Source organism: Hoplias malabaricus, chromosome 17, assembly GCF_029633855.1.
Source record: "Hoplias malabaricus isolate fHopMal1 chromosome 17, fHopMal1.hap1, whole genome shotgun sequence".
In the NCBI taxonomy this organism is placed as follows: Eukaryota; Metazoa; Chordata; class Actinopteri; order Characiformes; family Erythrinidae; genus Hoplias; species Hoplias malabaricus.
The window spans coordinates 26,074,091-26,093,849 of NC_089816.1; the positions used below are offsets into that span (position 1 = coordinate 26,074,091).

Sequence of the window (19,759 nt, forward strand, 5' to 3'; positions counted from 1 at the left end):
CTTCCAGGCTCCACAAACTTTACACAAGTGTGAAGGAGCGGACGTTGGAGGCTTGGATGTTAATTCAAGGGGGCAGGGCATGGGCCAATCACATGAAGTGAAGGAAGAGTGTGGGCCTTCAAAAACTCCACCCCCCTTGAAAAAAAAAGTGTCCTGAGGATGTTGGAGAGGAGTTAAAAAAAAAAAAAAAAGCAGTATGCTTTCAAAGTAACCTGATCTTTCTTCTCTCACTTACTGCCTCCAGCTTTTCATGCATCTTTGCCTTTTTCTTCTTTTTTTCCCTTTGTCTAAATAAACACACAAAGATCAGTGGTCTGTGGCTGCTGTCAGCAGTGATCAGAGTTGTGCCTAAAGTAGAACCCTGAGGGATTCCTGAGACTTGAAACCAGAGCCTGGTCCAAACCCTGATCCACTATAAGCGCTGACGTATTGTCTGGACCCGCTGCTGTTATCACAAACACAGATAGCCATCACTGATGCTTAAATGGGCAACTTGTGACATGCCAGTCTCATAGTTTGTCAGCTGTTTCTGTCACACACTGAAATACAGAAATGTGAGATGTCTTTGTGTTTGAGGTAGACCCTCTCTGCTCTCTTAGAGAAGGTAAGTTCAGCACTTACAAAGCGAGAACTCCAAGGATTTAAACACTTAACATTCGTGAACTCCTTTGCATGTTCATACATCCATTTCTCATTCCAATAACTTAAAAGTGGCCTTCTGTTCAGTTCCAGGAATCTTAGGTAAATACATCATGAGTTATTAGGAATCCCTGTGGTGCCAACTAATCCTGACAGCTATCCTCACCACTGATCTACAGGCTGATAAGTACAAGTGAGCTTGCACTGGTGTGGGTTTTATCTTAGTTGTCAAACAAAATGGTAAAGAAAACAAACAACAATTCTTGTATCAAATCTGCACTCACCTCCTAATGTAAAATAAAACTTTTCCAAACTGCCCACCTCAGTCCAAACTGTCAACAAAAGTAGGGTACATTCCAGAGATACAATTCTGGCTGGTTTAAGTAGAAGGGAAGGGTTTGTTTAGTTGTTAAGGGCCTTAGGCCAATTAGAATAGGGTGGAAGGGAAAAGTGAGTGGCCTTCAACATCCCTCTCCGTTGGGGGGGTGGGGTCAGTTCATATAAAGAACCCAATTAACCCACAGGCCAATAAATGCTTTTCCAGACTAATAAAAGGGCAGGGCCAATATCTCAAAGAGATGATGACCCTGATAGCCAGCCTTTACCAAACCTCTCTGTGTGTGTGTGTGTGTGTGTGTGTGTGTGTGTGTGTGTGTGTGTGTGTGTGTGTGTGTGTGTGGTTAAAAAGCTGAGTGGAAGATTCCACGTTCATGACTCAAGTTATGAGGTAAGATACTTTCTGTTTGTGTTCACTGGTGGTCATAAATTGGATAATAGGGTAGTTTTCTTTACATTACTGACCCTTTGGGTGTGTGTGTGTGTGTGTGTGTGTGTGTGTCTGTCTGTGCATGTATCAGGGTGCAGAGGTCAGTTTATGTGATCAGGCTCAATCTCCAAAACAAACACTGGCTCCTTTTTCACATAAAGCCTCCCTCTAATTAACTCCATTTGGGAGGAACTATAGTAGGGTCACCCACTTGCATGCTCTTACTGCATTTCTCCCTCACCGCTTTCCCTCTTTCTTTATTTCTCCTGTATCTAAATCTACCTCCATGTGGCTCAGTATGTGGGGGAAAAGGCAAAAACATACTGACTGGCTGATTAACCCTGAAATATGTGAGTGTTTCAATAACTATCAGCACCTACATTACTATGCAGAAGTGTTAGGCATCTGAGAAAATGATGCCACTAAACCATTTTCAAAATGGCCCCCCCACAATTTAAAACAATTTCATAATTAATTGTATTTATAATTTGATTTTGTATACAAACACTATTTAGCACATCCATCACAAGCTAACATCAGGTAGCCTGAGCTGAACGTTTGATGAACGCTATGGTAACCAAGTAACAAATTAATGAGCCACTCGATGCACATATTACAGTGATGTACCTCAGCTGAACTGTTTTAAGTTATTCTAAGATGTTCTCGTATACTTTTGGCTTATTTCTTGAATATTTTGTTGGTAATTTTTCTGTAAAAATATGGATGACATGGAAAGGTAAATACGATCACACATTTTAGTGACTAAAAATGCATTTAAAATCCAAAACACACAGAACCACAATTGTACAATTCTAAGTATTAGGGTTGGGTTTGTGTGTCATACTTGTGTGCAACAGCTGGAATTCTAATACGCATCACTTTTTCGTTCTGATAAAGTATAAATCCAATTGCCAACATGCCGATTAGAGAATGTTAGGTCAATGGGTTGAAAAGATTACACTGAAAAGTGGGTGAAGGTTGAGAAGATTTAGAAGCACTGCCCCGAAATGCATCACCAATCAAAGTGTTGTCTGCCATTTGTTATACACCGACAGAGTTTTAGCCCATAGATCCTTGAAAAAGCTTTTTTAGTTTGGCAGGAATTCAAAAGAAAAGACACTTGACAATTAACAGGCCTGAGGTGATCTCAAGCGGGCTACAAAAACCTCTCAGTTTGAGAAGACACAGGTCAGCTACCACAAGTGACAGGGCTAATTAGAAAAGACTTCATAGAGTGGAAGCGTCACTTCAGTTCCAAAGCTTTCATGGAAGCATGATCGGTGGCAGCCAAAGTACTTAGAGAATGCCATACAGAGCATCCAATCACTGTATAAGTATTCAATTTCAAATATTACAGTATTTCAGAGCTTTGACATAGGACCTCAAGTGCTTTCATTCTGTAGATGGTGAAAGCAAGCCTCAAAGACCTTGCAAAGGAATATTTCACAATGTAGTCCTTGCTGAGTTAATGTGTAAGAGCCAAAAGTCAATTGTGCTTCTTAAAAGTTGTAAACTAAGCCAAGTAGTTCAAGTTATGGCAATAAACGTGAAACTGAAACCACAGATTTGCAAAGTGACATCTCCTTACAACATGTTAGGGGTGAGTAAAAATAATAGAATTCATTTTTCACAATATCACAGTATTTCACTTTTCTGTGATATGAATGATACAGTATAGTGTTCCTGCCCAAGCTGGGAGTTAAACCATACTTTGCATGGCAGAGAATGGCAGTTGTGTCAAACCAGCTATTAACCAATAATAGTGAGAAACTTCAAAATTCCAAAGTAGGCAAGGCGCCCACAGATTTCTGACAGACTCTTATGTCTGCTTGCCACATTTCTGGGGCTGCCTTTAAAACGACATGTGGAAGTTTAAACTGCACCACAGTCCAGACACAAAGCGTGTGGGTCGCGTTTCATCTGCCTCCTTAAAAACACACCCAGCACCTCCACTCCACCCCCACATCCCTTACACTATGAACCCCCCAACTACCACCAGCCTCCCCTCCATCTTCCTACAACTATTTACAACCTCTCATTTTCCAACTGGATAGGGCGAGACCATCTAAACAATTGTGCTGCTTAAACAATAGCCTGAAACACTAAAAAAAATAAAAAATAAAAAACACACACACAGGGAAGTGAGTGGGACTTCCAGGTGAATCTTGCTATTTCTGAACACTGTTTCCTGCTGTTGTTGTCAAAGGCAGAAGATAGAGAGTCTCAAGTAAACACTGCTTTCACTCACAGCCCACAGATCTGTCTCGCTTCCGACAGCAACAAGCCACCAGCAGAAAACACTCACTGCATTCCTCACAAACCCCAAACCCTTATCTCCCAAAAGATACTCACCCAAACTATGCACATCTGATAAACAAGCAGCTGTAACATCGTCACAGCAGAATGGAAGAACTGCAACAAAGAAGCACTGAGATCCAGTCGATCTGTACACTAAAACCTGCAGTGGAAATAAACAATAACAAGAGATCAAATCTTTTCTAAACCAAATACAAGATATGACATTTTCATATATGTTTTATAACAACAACACTCCAAGAAATAAAATGTCAAATTACTTTCGAGGGACACAGTGATACAAAACAAAGAAGCACACAAAATGCTCCAATTCCACATGCTGATATATTTCACAATGGATAATATAGACATCCCAGTTTCAACTACTCTTCCCTGCTCAGATTTTAAAAGATAATGGGGATGAAGTCCTAAGGCTATGACTCTGTTACTAGTGAGAGTTTTGGTGAGGTGCATCATTTTCCAATATCAAATTTCCATTACATATAAACCTAAAGTTTTTATAAGGTATATACTGGTCTAAAAATTAATTTCTGGCAAAATTTCAAATGCTTAATGTTCAGTGGGAATGACAGTTTGCATGAAGGGCCTGTTGCCACTAAAAGGTGGAGTGAACATTTCTGTCAGTAATGACTAAGACCAGGTTCAGGCATTCTCACTTTTACAGCTGTGCAGGATAGGTATCACGCACACTCACACACACACCACCCTGTCCATTTCCTCAGGATGAACTCCATCATTTCTGTCCTACCCACATTCTGACTTGATTTAGGAGTGTAGGATGACACCCTGTAATGAGTCCTGTTTTACTTACAGAAAGAAAGGCCAAAGAATAAAGACTGAGAGAGAATAGGTAAAAGAAAGTTGCTGGATCAGATTCATTTTAACTGTACAGCCATCTTGTTGTCTAAAAATGTAGCCTCTGTTAGCAGGGCCAAAATTGGCTTTTCAGGAAGGGCAGTGGAAATCATATTTAAAAAAAAAAACCACTTTTCCTATAGCTGTTATCATAAAAATTATGACACTCTTGATTCTCTTTTTGCAAAATGTCATGACCTTGTTGAGCTGCTAGTGAGCAATGAAGATAAAACTGTCAATGAAAAGACAGATAATTGCCACAGAATATCAGAGCTAAAATTCAGAACAGTGGTCAGAAACTGAGTTCACCACACCGTTCATTTCTAGGAGAAGAGAGACCCTTACACACACTCAGTACATTCCTTTTGTGTGCTCAGAACCTTTGGCTGTGAGGACAATACCAAGACCACTTTTAAAATATTTCACTGTGTGTTGCAAAACTGAGTGAATAGGGCTGATTTTAGACCATCTTCACCTAACTGATCAGCTCTTGTGTTCTCCTGAGCGACCCTTATACGGAGTTGTGAATGGAAGCTGGTCGTTAAGCATTTTCATATTTGCATATTGGCACTTATAATTGACCTGCATTTAAATCAACATAAAATCAGAAACTTCATAGCGAAGACATCCCAAATATGTTAAAATACAAATACAGTGAAAGTGTATATTTTGCAAAGTACCCTTCTTTACAAACATGTATAAGTGTATCTTGATTATAAAACAATACACATTTATTCAGATGTGTATGAACTAACCCATATTTTGGTTAGAAGTCAGTGTCTGTAGAAGGAATTTAGTGGTTTCAATTATGTGTGTGTGTGTGCTGGGAGTACAAGACAGGCGTGAGAGTGGGCGTTTGTAAGGGAAGGATACGGCTGGACCACTGACCTGTGTGTAATGGCCAGATAAAGATCAGGTCAACTACAGGATGACTGACCACCACAGAGTGGAAGAGCAAAAGAATGGTAGAGCAAGAGAGAGAGGGAGAGCGACAGAGTGTGAATGAGAAAGGGAGAGAGATAAAGAGAAAACATGGGGGTGACAGACACTGCAAAACATAAGGTTCCACTTTTCCTATTTATCTTCAAGCCATTCATTAGTTTCACTGAGCTTTGCCACTATAATCTGTCTGGATGACTCACACACACACACACACACACACACACACACCACCAATGAAACACATTAGAAGCACGTTCACTATAATCCTTTGAGGTTGTTCAACAGAAATTTTATCTGACATTACATTTAGACTCTCCATGATCAAAGTTGCTGCATGTTTCCTAACAAAAAGTTGCAAAGACCACCAATGGGAATCACATTTCATGTGCAATATATAAATCAATTAGTAGCTAAAGTGCTCACTCATACTTTGCTCAACAATTTAAACACAATTACATAATTAATTATAAAACTATTTACGTTGTAATTCCATGTACATTCAATTAGTATAAGTTAGTACTGAGGAGCAAGTCTGCATTTCTGACTTCGCTCTCTGTTTGTTGATATCAAAATGGAAATATTCCATTGCATTGATTTTCAACTACGGTGTACAGTTACACACTTGCTGCAGAATTTATTTACCCCCTCAGTGTTTAATCTCAGGACTACTAGTCCTCATAGTAATAGTATACTTAGCACAACAGAGCAGCAAAAAGAGTGAGGTGCCGTGTCATCGCTAGCTTGTGTCTTTGTGTCTAAGTATGTGTGTCTAACATTGCCCAGTGTTACTTAGAATAATGAATGTGGCAAAAGCTATATGCATTGATAGCACTTATACATTGATAATAATTACAGCACTTATCCCTATCCCAAATGCATTTCTGCAAGGAAACCTGATCCATCAGTGCTACCTGAGTGACCCAAGACTGACCGATACCTACGTTTCTAATAACGCTACCTCCACTGCGAAGACATCTGCCAACACTGACATTATAGGAGCTCAACAAGAGGTGCTGACGGTCTAAAGTTTACATACAACAGCTTTGTGGTCTGCAGGACTCATTCAGTTAAATCTTAATGGCTTTCACATACATTGTTCCTCCACAAGCTTGTTTGCTGACTTATTTTAAAACTCAGCAGACTCAGGTATACACACAAACACACACACACATGCACACACACACGTACACCCTTCACTCCCCCCCTTATACATCCTTGAACAAGTTTCCGGCAGAAGGAAGAGAAAAACCCATATGGCCTTTCTTTCTGAGCATGATTTCCTGTCCACTGCAGGTTAGCGTTGAAATCAATGTCAAGTGTCACTGAGTTAGTGAGTTAGCGAGTGAGTGAATGGGGGAGTGAATGAGTGAATGAGTAAGCAGAACAATGAGTCTTTCTATTCATATCACTCTCCTGGATATCTGACCTGCCTGGCTCCGTCTGAGCAGTGTAAAAGCCCCTTAATTTCAGCGGATGCCATTAAGATCAACAAAACACAATGCAATATACTGCACTATTTGTCTCAGCAGTAAGAGGAGCTTTGCCAATACAAACGCCATATAAAGTTGCACATGTGCAAATAAACACAAGTACAGTGAAATATAACATGATATTTTTGGAAAGAATATTTTATGAAGAACACAGAATACTTCTAGAAACTTTGGGACAGTGTAAAAATGCAATAAAAACAAAGAAGTCATTGACAGTGATTTCACTGACAAAAATAATAATAATAATAACATTTGACACATACAACACACTCAAAAAGAGCTGAGACAGAGGCAAATGAGACTGAAAAGCTTATAAAAGTAACACTGTTCTGGAAGGTTCCAAAATTAGCGGTTTATCTGGTAACAGACGAGGCCAGTAAGACTGAGTATAAATGGAATATCCACAAAAGGCTTAGTCTTTGAGAGGAAACAAGATCGCAAAGGATTTAGGCCTTTCACCAGATGTAGTTCATAATATCATGAAAAGATTCAGGGACAAGTGCCGAATGTACACCTGAACATTAAGCCCTCAGATGTAATATTTGAGAAAATGTCATGTTACAGTTATAGACACAGCCACATGGGCTCAGGAGGAAAATTAGTGAGACTTAACACAGTCCTAAATGCAAAGAGAAAGCCATATACGATTTTTGCACAAAAGCCCAGTCTCTGGGTCTGAAGTAATCTCAGATGCACCAAAACAACTGAGAGAATGTATTTTGTTGTCAGACTTTCAGCTTGTTTTTTGAGCCAAATATAGGTGGCACGGTGGTGCAGCAGTCAGCTCCAGGGACCTGGAGGTTGTGGGTTCGAGTCCCGCTCCAGGTGCCTGTCTGTGAGGAGTGTGGTGTGTTCTCTCTGTGTCTGCGTGGGTTTCCTCCAGGTGCTCCAGTTTCCTCCCACAGTCCTAAAACACACATTGGTAGGTGGATTGATGACTCAAAAGTCTCTGTAGGTGTGAATATGTGTGTGTGTTGCCCTGTGAAGGACTGGCGCCCCCTCCAGGGTGTATTTCTTGCGCTCAATTATTCCAGGTAGGCTCTGGACCCACCGTGACCCTGAACTGGATAAGCGGTTACAGATAATGAACGAATGAATGAATACATGCCAAATATGAAAAAGACTATCCAGACAATTGCTATGAAAAGAGCAAAAACCTGCATCTGTGATTGGCATGCAAACGTGCACACAGTGTGGGTATAAATGTGAAGAGGGTCCTTATATGTAATATTGGTATTTTGGTGAGACATAAGCTGCCATTTGAGTGAGCTTTTTTCCTGTCTATTGCAGCAGGACAATGTCAGGCCTCATCCAGTATGAGTTTCATCAGTGTGGCTTCTTAGACACAGAGTGTGTGTGTGTGTGTGCTTAACTACAGTCCAGAGCAGTTCTCTGTATTGAACATGTATAATGCATGGTGGCGCAACTGGTAAGGTCCTGGGGTTGTGGGTTCGAGTAGATGACTCTCTGTAAGGAGTTTGGGGTGTTGTCCCTGTGTCGACGTGGGTTTCCTCCCACAGTCCAAAAACACGTTGATAGGTAGATTGTCAGCCTGCGAAGAACTGGTGCCCCCTCCAGGGTGTGTTCCCACCTTGTACCCAGTGATTCCTGGTAGGCTCCGGACCCACTGTGACCCTGAAGGATTCATTCAGTGAATGAAATGGAGAATCAGACAACTGTGATTACAGACTGTTTAACAGCTCAAGTGATGTGTGCAGCCAGAATGGGCACAACTGCAACAACCAGTGTCTTCTATTCCCAAAAAAACTAAAAAAAAATTATAATTAGTAAATAGTGACCAAGCAGTCCTCTTTCAGCTTGTATAATTATCATGAAATAAACCTTTGCAAATGACACAGAGGTCACCACACCCAAAGCCAAATGTCAGCTATAGGGGTATAAATTGCCCCAGCCTTGGGCTGCGGAGCAGTAGAATTGCATTCTCTGGAGAGATGGTGAGGAAATACCTTTGCATTTATGATAATTAGAGAAGTTTTGTGAAACAAAACTAGTCATCAAACATCAGTGTCTGACCTTTCTAACTCTCTTAGCTGAATGTAATCAAATCCTCACAGAAATCCTATATCTGGCGCAATATCTAGCTTTATTTGAAGAGCAAAGTTGTTGCTGCAGCAGTGCCACCAGGCAGGTATTTTCACCCATAAAAGACTAGGCTCCTGTCTCTTTGAACGGGTAGAGGAAATTTAACCCAAAACTAAACGCAACAGCAAAGTTACAGAAGCATGTTTAAAACTAATCCTGTATTTCGGTAGTGGAAAATATGGTAAAAAAAAATCAGAACATTTAATTTCTGCTCAGCATGCTAACTCTGTAGCTTTATATTTCTGGTCAAACAGGCAGCAATTCAGCCTCATGAGAGGAAACGAAATCTTTCAGCGTCAAACAGCAACAACACACCACCTTTAACAAGCTGCTCTCTACATCCTGACACTGCCAGCAGCCAGCCAAGAGAAATATTCATCACAGACACACACACATTGTACCTACATCAACCTATTATCCAGACACACACAGACACAGACACAGAACATACACAATCCTATCATACACATTCACGTCCTCACAGCCCCTAGAGTAACATTATAATGTACGAACACACATCACAGTACAAATGATCAGAACACGGCATAATAAACAGATGGAGAGGAAGAGGGAGGAGAGAGTAACAGAACAGAAGTTTGTTAGGGCCTGCATAGTCAGAGAGGAAAAGGAGAGAAAGAGTCAGCAAAAACCAGTGTTGTTTCATCACAGTGTTTTTTCATTGATCTTATTCATTTTGCTAACAGAGCAGGTTTTCAGTCGCCACTGTTATAACTGTTTGGGAAAAGAGAAGATAATGATTTACATGTAAAACAAAAGGATGTTTTAGAGACAATAGCATGACATTGTTCATCCTTTAATCAATGCTGTTTTTTCTGATAAAGTTTCAAAAGTTTCTGGTCAAAATTTAAGATCTAGAAGACAAAATCTTTGCAGATGATGAAAGGCATAGGATTTTCAATGATTGGAAAGATCATTATTTTAATTGTATCAGAAGCAATAGAAGATTTAAAAATATATACAAGATCAATGAAAGGGGAATGTTACGTGCCAGAGAGGCACTGTGTTTCTCTCTCTCTCTCATTGTCTGTTCAGCCAATGGGGGAGGGTGGGATGTAACAGGGAAATTAAAGATTTTAATGGTCTGATTGAGATTTAGAGTTTGAAGATTTGGGAAGATGCTGAAGAGTAAATTTATCTCTATGATGTTGGATATTTTTAAAAATGATAAGAATTTAACAACAAACTTTAAAAGAGCCCAGTTTGTCTAATGTCTTTGAGGCCTATAATGTGTCCACTGCTATGGTGCTTCTTATATTCCAGCTTTATTCTGAGCTAATTATCAGGTATGCCTTCAGCTTGAGGAATAAACATCCTTGAATGGAGACTGAACATGTAAACATGCCATAGAACTCACACACACACACACCTACGGTGTAGCACATCTAACATCAAATTAGCACTGACACTGTGTTAGCACAGGAACAAAGTGGCACAGAGCTAACCTGATCCATTTCTGTATGACTGACCTAGACTATCCATCACTGAGGAGAACAATAACAGCAGTGTGGTAAGAAAACCTGCTTCAAGGTCAGAGTAAATACAAGAGGATGTAAAACCTTGGCACATAGACCAGCAAGATACAAGTCTTTTATAGCAGTGTAGAAATGAGCTGACTCAGAAAGTGAATAAGTGATCCATCCCTCCAGTGGTTCAGTGAAGAAGAAGCACAAACTTCCCCCATGCTTCCCCCATGTCCCACTGTGATGATCGATCAGTAGATTAGCCAAAAGCTATATAACAACATGGAAATGTTACAATATTTAACATTTCCGCTTCTGGACACCTCAGTCATGATAAATAACATCTATCAGCATTCTACTCACTCCACAGTTACACAGCTCCAGGGACCTGGAGGTTGTGGGTTCGATTCCCGATCCGGGTGATTGTCTGTGAGGAGTGTGGTGTGTTCTCCCCGTGTCTGCGTGGGTTTCCTCTGGGTGACTGTCTGTGAGGAGTGTGGTGTGTTCTCCCCGTGTCTGCATGGGTTTTCTCTGGGTGACTGTCTGTAAGGAGTGTGGTGTGTTCTCCTTGTGTCTGCGTGGGTTTCCTCCGGGTGACTGTCTGTGAGGAGTGTGGTGTGTTCTCCCCGTGTCTGCGTGGGTTTCCTCTGGGTGACTGTCTGTGAGGAGTGTGGTGTGTTCTCCCTGTGTCTGTGTGGGCTTCCTCCGGGTGACTGTCTGTGTGGTGTGTTCTCCTTGTGTCTGGGTGGGTTTCCTCCGGGTGATTGTCTGTGTGGAGTGTGGTGCGTTCTCCCTGTGTCTGCGTGGGTTTCCTCTGGGTGACTGTCTGTGAGGAGTGTGGTGTGTTCTCCCTGTGTCTGCGTGGGCTTCCTCCGGGTGACTGTCTGTGTGGTGTGTTCTCCTTGTGTCTGCGTGGGTTTCCTCCAGGTGATTGTCTGTGTGGAGTGTTCTCCTTGTGTCTGCGTGGGTTTCCTTCGGGTGATTGTCTGTGTGGAGTGTGGTGCGTTCTCCCTGTGTCTGTGTGGGTTTCCTCCAGGTGACTGTCTGTGAGGAGTGTTCTCCTTGTGTCTGCGTGGATTTCCTCCGGGTGATTGTCTGTGTGGAGTGTGGTGCGTTCTCCCTGTGTCTGCGTGGGTTTCCTCTGGGTGACTGTCTGTGAGGAGTGTGGTGTGTTCTCCCTGTGTCTGCGTGGGCTTCCTCCGGGTGACTGTCTGTGTGGTGTGTTCTCCTTGTGTCTGCGTGGGTTTCCTCCAGGTGATTGTCTGTGTGGAGTGTTCTCCTTGTGTCTGCGTGGGTTTCCTCTGGGTGACTGTCTGTGAGGAGTGTGGTGTGTTCTCCTTGTGTCTGCGTGGGCTTCCTCCGGGTGACTGTCTGTGTAGAGTGTGGTGTGTTCTCCTTGTGTCTGCGTGGGTTTCCTCTGGGTGACTGTCTGTGTGGTGTGTTCTCCTTGTGTCTGCGTGGGTTTCCTCCGGGTGATTGTCTGTGTGGAGTGTGGTGCGTTCTCCCTGTGTCTGCGTGGGTTTCCTCCGGGTGACTGTCTGTGAGGAGTGTGGTGTGTTCTCCCCGTGTCTGCGTGGGTTTCCTCTGGGTGACTGTCTGTGTGGGGTTTCCTCTGGGTGACTGTCTGTGAGGAGTGTGGTGTGTTCTCCCCGTGTCTGCGTGGGTTTCCTCTGGGTGACTGTCTGTGAGGAGTGTGGTGTGTTCTCCCTGTGTCTGCATGGGTTTCCTCCAGGTGACTGTCTGTGAGGAGTGTGGTGTGTTCTCCCCGTGTCTGCGTGGGTTTCCTCTGGGTGACTGTCTGTGAGGAGTGTGGTGTGTTCTCCCTGTGTCTGCGTGGGCTTCCTCCGGGTGACTGTCTGTGTAGAGTGTGGTGTGTTCTCCTTGTGTATGCGTGGGTTTCCTCTGGGTGACTGTCTGTGAGGAGTGTGGTGTGTTCTCCCTGTGTCCGCGTGGGTTTCCTCCGGGTGATTGTCTGTGTGGAGTGTGGTGCGTTCTCCCTGTGTCTGCGTGGGTTTCCTCCGGGTGACTGTCTGTGAGGAGTGTGGTATGTTCTTCCCGTGTCTGCGTGGGTTTCCTCTGGGTGACTGTCTGTGAGGAGTGTGGTGTGTTCTCCCTGTGTCTGCATGGGTTTCCTCTGGGTGACTGTCTGTGATGAGTGTGGTGTGTTCTCCCTGTGTCTGCGTGGGTTTCCTCCGGGTGACTGTCTGTGTGGTGTTCTCCTTGTGTCTGCGTGGGTTTCCTCCGGGTGACTGTCTGTGTGGAGTGTGGTGTGTTCTCCCTGTGTTTGCGTGGGTTTCCTCCGGGTGACTGTCTGTGTGGAGTGTGGTGTGTTCTCCCTGTGTTTGCGTGGGTTTCCTCCGGGTGACTGTCTGTGAGGAATGTGGTGTGTTCTGCCTGTGTCTGCGTGGGTTTCCTCCGGGTGACTGTCTGTGTGGAGTGTGGTGTGTTCTCCCTGTGTTTGCGTGGGTTTCCTCCGGGTGACTGTCTGTGAGGAATGTGGTGTGTTCTGCCTGTGTCTGCGTGGGTTTCCTCCGGGTGACTGTCTGTGAGGAGTGTGGTGTGTTCTCCCTGTGTCTGTGTGGGTTTCAATCTGTCAATCTGTTTTGCTGAATAATGATTTGAAAGTTGGGAAACACTAAATAACATTTTAGAACAGTCTGTTTTAAAACAATTATTTAACTATTAACAAACCATCCTGGTACATATGAATATCATTTTTACAAGCAACCTTAGAATTGTATTATATATATATATATATATATATATATATATATATATATATATATATATATATATATATATATATTTTAGTAATAGTCTTAGCTTAATTTGTGGCAAACCTACAACACCAGTGTTGAAAAGCTGGGCAAATTAAGTTAATGTAGCTATACAGAAAGCTGTAAAGGAGTAGTGTGAAGAGATATGTTTGAGGATATCTAACTACTGCTATTTCCTGTAAATGGCCTCAAAGAGAAAAAAGACAGAGAATTGGGAATGTCCCATCTTTAAAGCTATGTAAGGCTACATTCCAGGTAAACTCACTCAGCCCAGACTACACGTCCTTCATTCCACTTCAGACAGACTACCTATTCTAACCCATTTCCACATGTCCAAGATTAGATTAAGTAAGCCTTAGATAATGGCAGACTTGATAGCATCTTTAGTTGCGATAAGTCCGACCGGAATGTTTTGCAAATTGCTCTGAGTTTACTTTACACAAGATCTGAACTCACACACACATGGATTTTACACTCACAGCATAAAACAAGAGATATATAAACAGAATAACACTTTAACATAAATTTAATGGGCTGGTTTCCCAGACAGGGATTAAGCCTAGTCCTGGACTATATCTTCTTTTCAATGGGAAAGTCACAATTCAAAATGTTGTTTAGTCTTGCACTAGGATTAATCCCTGTCTGGGAAACCAGCCCAAATAATTTTAAGTTATTAAATATAGAATAGAAACGTATCAATCTTATTCCTTTACATTTTTATTAAATTATAGATAAGAATGGCAGACTGAAGAAGTAGCACTCTCTTTGTTTTCTAAGAAGTGTCCTTAAAAGTTTCCTAAAAAGGACTCTGTGTCTGTTTCTCTGTGACAGAGATATTGTAGATATTTTACCACAACAGATTAGATTTGCAGGCTCTAACACTGACAGCACATGATACACAGAAGGGACTCAGATGTTATCAGACTCTTAATTTTAGTGGAGCCAAAGATGTTCTTTCATTCATTCATTGTCTGTAACCGCTGATCCAGTTCAGGGTCGAGGTGGGACCGGAGCCAACCCGGAATCACTGGGCGCAAGGCAGGAACACACCCTCACGCTCACTCATTCACTCACAACTACGGACACTTTTGAGTCGCCAATCCACCTACCAATGTGTGTTTTTTGATCATGGGAGGAAACAGGATCACAGAGAGGAAACCTATGCAGACACAGGGAGAACACACCAAACTCCTCACAAACAGTCACCTGGAGCGGGACTTGAACCCACAACCTCCAGGTCCCTGGAGCTGTGTGACAGTTTGTCAAAAACTCTGAACTCTCAGATAATTTGACTTACTTATGGGGTTTTGGCCATTATATATATATCAATCATACTGCTATCCATAAAAAGAGAACAAAATATGGACTAAACCTTGTCTTTAAGTTAGCTGCCACGATTGCCATTAACTATGCAAATAATGCTCATTGACACTTGTCACAGCCTGAAAAACCTAGGTACTGACTCTTTCAGTTGAGTTTAAATATGATTTTGTTTAATGAGTTTTAAATGTTTTTTCATACTGAGACAATGACGAACACTTCACTTTCATGTTCACTCACATCTCTTATGAACTGGGGCCGAACAGCTGACTCGGCTTGTACTTGCTTCTTTTTTAACTCCTTGTCTGTCGTTATGCTCATCAGCATCTGTACCCTCAGTCTCAGCTCACAGTTCTCCTTCTCCAGTTGCTGCAGTTTGTGGTATAGACCCTGAAGCCTTTCTTCATCAATGATCACATACTTGCAATGGAGGAGTGATCTCAGATTGACCCATAATTCTTGAATGATGGGCATGTTTAGTGAAGGTAAGCTCCTATCCTGATGATGGTTCTATAAAAACTAAACTGGAAAGAAAAACAAAACTTGCATATAGGCATTGCAATAATGAAGCCTTACTAGCATTTTGACTGTGTTACACTCGACGATGAATGACACTCCAAAAATCCTCCAAATTACCACATAATTCAATCATGCAGATGGACACGATGTCATCCAGAGTGGTTTATGTGAAATTAAGTAGTATGTTAAGTAAAATGTTCAGAGTCTGATTTCTTTACACTTGTGGTGATAGGGAAGGCAGTGTATAAGCAAATCGAAACATTTTATGCACTTCCCAAAATAGCAAGTGCATCCACATCTTTTCAATATAACACATGTATTTGTTATATTGGCAAAATAGGAGTGCATATGGGAAAGTATTATTCTATATTGTAATATTTTTAATTTTAGAGGCTTTAAGGTTCCTGTCATCATCACGGGAAATAATTCTGACTCACTACGTTCCTTTGAAATAAATCATTTCACAAAGACTTATTAAAAATTATAAAATGTAATTATACAGAAATTTGGAGAAATTAATTGAATTTGCCTTTTTTTTGTTGTTATATCTGATTTACACTCTTTGTTGAGTTCTCTTTTTGTGGCATAAGTTCAATTTCCACAGATTTTAATTTCCTCCATATTAGCTAAGTACATGAATTTCTTCCATTGCAGCTGGCGAAAATCTGGAAGAAAAAAATGTCAGAGGGCTCTAAGTTTAACAGCAGATGTAGCTAAATATATCTTAAATGGATAGCAGAATACATTATGACATATTTAACAAGAAAAAAAACACTATGTTCCGAAGTTTTTAGGTGCAACCACAGGGCCAATTGAAATGTGATGCTCTTGAGCAGCAGCAGCATGAGTGTAAGGTCATAATTCATTCATTCATTCATTATCTGTAAGCGCTTATCCAATTCAGGGTCGCGGTGGGTCTAGAGCCTACCTGGAATCATTGGGCGCAAGGCGGGAATACACCCTGGAGGGAGCGCCAGTCCTTCACAGGGCAACACAGACACACACTCACTCACACCTACGGACACTTTTGAGTCACCAATCCACCTACCAACGTGTGTTTTTGGACTGTGGGAGGAAACCGGAGCACCCGGAGGAAACCCACGCAGACACAGAGAGAACACACCAACTCCTCACAGACAGTCACCCGGAGCGGGAATCGAACCCACAACCTCGAGGCCTGTGTGACTGCGACAATACCTGCTGTACCACCGTGCCTGTAAGGTCATCATGCTCACCACTAAATGTCTATATTCTAAAGTGATCATCATAGAATATGAACTCTTACTTTACAAAATTATCAACATAGAAAACTCCATTCCCCATATTATGATTATTCCCCTTTGAAAAATGATATTTACAGAAGCCTCCATGTTTCATAAGTATCATAACACTCCATATTCCACAAACATATGAACTGAAAAGGATGACACTCTCTGTTTCTTTCCTTTGATTGGGCAGAGCCACCAAAATCGCAAATGTTTAGTTATTTCTCTCCTTTCATCCCATGTGGAAGCTTTTATTTCCTCTCAGATTACCCTCGAAAAGAGCCAGATGTTCTCCACCCTAACTTTTACACAAATTGCCTACCAAAGAGCAAAAGAGCATACGTACACAAGATGTTCCCTGGCTGCACTTCCTTAGAGGGAGATGACCTCTAAAAAACAGTAATTGGAAAAAGACATACTCTTTGGCTACATCATTTTGTAATTAATTGATTTAAAAAAAACACTTTCTAGTAGATGCAAAGCTTTGACTGTCTCAAAAATTCATAACAACATCCTGTTCATACTCTCATCGCTGCTTTGTGTTCTTTAAAGCTCTAACTATAGTTTTAAGGGAAAATATTAGCCCATCTATGCAGTGGGTTCATTTTAAATGTCTAATGCAATCAGAAAGCAACAAAATGTTGAGTGATCCTAGGCTTCCTGTGTATAAAACCCTATAATACACAGCTGTTCTACACATTCAGTGGTTTTCAGCTCAAAAGCAAAGGATGAAATAAAGAAATGATGTGGTGGGGACTAATAAAATGCTATCCATTATATTTAGATTGAAGCCTGATTTCATTGCAGTGGGCTGTGGTGCCCCTTAGTGGTGAAGAAGTACAATTTCTGCCAAAATGCTATTTTATTGATTTGGTTATTGAACTATTTTTTTCAGGTATTTATATATTGCTGTGAAAGGATTTTAACCATGAAAGTAGTGTGTCTCTTTATGATTTTAATCGTCGTTCATTTACTGAGACGTCGTATTTCCTCCTAATTCACAAATAATACACACGAATCAGCCATAACATTATGACCACCAACTTGTTTCTATACTCACAGTCCATTCACTCAGTTCCACTGACTATACAACAGCACGTTGTACAATTAGACTGTAGTGCACCTGTTGCTTGCATACTTTGTTTGCAACCTTTCAACTTGTTCTTCAGTGGTCAGAACCCCCTACTCTGTGAGTACCATCACAGAACGGTTATATTTAGGACGGTGATTCGTTTTAAGCACTGCAGTGACACTGTCGTGTGTCTTGTGCTGGTACGAGTAGATTAGCCACAGCAGTGCTGCTGGAGTTTTTAAACCCTGAGAATAGTCCAACAACCAAAAACATCCTGTGGGCAGCGTCTTGTGACCATTGAAGCACTAGAAATCGACCAACACAAAATGTTCGGCAATGGAGCTGAGAGAACCGAGAGTATGTGTAGAAAGAGGGGTCCTAATGTTATGGCTGATCAATGTAGCATAGCTAGCTAGCATTAGTAGCGATAGCTAGCTAAATTAGCTAAGCAATAACGTTTACATGTGAAAATTCACAATTTAAGCGTACATTCATTCATTCAAATTAATTTAAAGGCACAGTGACGATTATATAAATACTGGACAAACCTAGATGTAGCAAATTATGCTTTTAAATCGCTCGTCTGTTTTCAGAATTTCAGCTGCTGGCGACTTCAGCCGTTAGTGATAGTTCAGAGAAGACATCTATAAGATGAATTAAAATAAAGCCTTAAAAACAGGTCATGTTGGTAATTTCCTTAATTATCGCTAATATCGTTAAGATTTACCCGAGTTATTCGCCGGAAGTCTGAAATAACCTTTTTCCAAGGTCACAATTTTAAAATCCGGTTATAATGGCGGCTCTGGCGCGTTCAGAACGTAATTTTAAATCCAAACTTACCGCACCGTTAAGAGTGAAACTGGATGAAATGCAGTGTGATTTAATTTCATGAACATGATAAAGAGACCAGAGCGACCACCTTAAACTACAAAAACAATTAAATATTCAAATTAGAAAAAAAAAAATAGTAAAAGCATCACAGGAGCCAAACAGAGGACATTTTCCAAAACTACTGGAGATTTGAATTAAAATTGGATTTTTATAACAAACGAAATTTTTTTATATATATTTTAATATTGGATTTAAAAAAGTATGATATATAATGTATTTAACATTATTGTATTTTATTAAACCGTTACCCAGAAGGAATGAATTAATGAATTATATTAATGTATATCAATTAGTTTCGAGACTGTAATTCTCTTGGACAACAAAACACACAAAACACACCTAAAAAAACATTAGATTTCTTAATCAGTAAAAACCATAATAAAATGGAAAGTGATGTTCACTGATATTAAAGTGTTAGATAAAGAATGTGAAGGTGCTGTATGATGAAAGAGTTGATGCGTCTGTTCAGCTGGGTGTGTTTGTGTGGTACAAATGTGCTCTGACACTTTGAAACAATTTCACGTATCACTCTGCTTTTGTTTTCTGTACAGGTGCAAACCTCGCTGCTCACAAGGGCAATCAGCCTCTGGCCAGGCTTCCAAGCTCTCAAAGCCAGATTGACAGAGAGGGGTATCTCTGCAGAGGCGTGTCTATGTGATGTCTTCTCTTCTATTACAACTAATATAAACAGAAAAATAGCTGTGGCCTAATGCTTAGAGGAGTGGGCTTGGAAAAGGGTTGCCCGTTCAATCCCCATGACCGTGGCTGAAATGACCTTGAGCAAGGCACCTAAACCACAACTGCTGCCAACCACTTTGTGTGTAGGTGTTCAGAGTCAGTGATGTGTTCAACGCGGAAAACAATGACCAATAAATGTATGTGTGTGTGTAAAAATATTATAACTAATAATAACTACGAGTAGAACAACACCTGTCCTGAAACTTCAGGTTATTGAATGAATTTTTTCTTCCAAACATAAGTGTGTGCCAAGTGGCTTTTACCATCTTCCTGTTCTATGACGATATCCAAAGGGGAGATCATTTTGTTCTGAAGGATCAGTTCCAGCATATAATGAACTTTACATAGCTTCATGATGTAAAACATATTTCAGACTTATCATTTCAGAATATCTTCATGTTATGCCTTTTTCCACTTATAATGTTGGTGACAATTTATGTAAACATATACCACATACAGTATACCCTTCAAAATCTCAGTTTATCCTTACACAGCATTTCTCCTGTGATAAGTCAACACTGCGAGTGTTAAATTATTACACTAACATTGTTAATTTAACACTGAATTGATTCAACACGGGTGAAT

General features: G+C 41.0%; 1 long non-coding RNA gene across 1 annotated transcript; it reads right to left on the reverse strand.

The window, feature by feature from the left end:
- Positions 1-14,709: 14,709 nt before the first annotated feature.
- Positions 14,710-18,379, reverse strand: LOC136673674 (uncharacterized). Its single transcript, XR_010795955.1, has 4 exons — positions 18,273-18,379; positions 18,094-18,189; positions 16,820-16,862; positions 14,710-15,213 (listed from the first exon to the last, which is right to left on the reverse strand). It is a non-coding gene; the product is annotated as an uncharacterized lncRNA (long non-coding RNA).
- Positions 18,380-19,759: the final 1,380 nt, after the last annotated feature.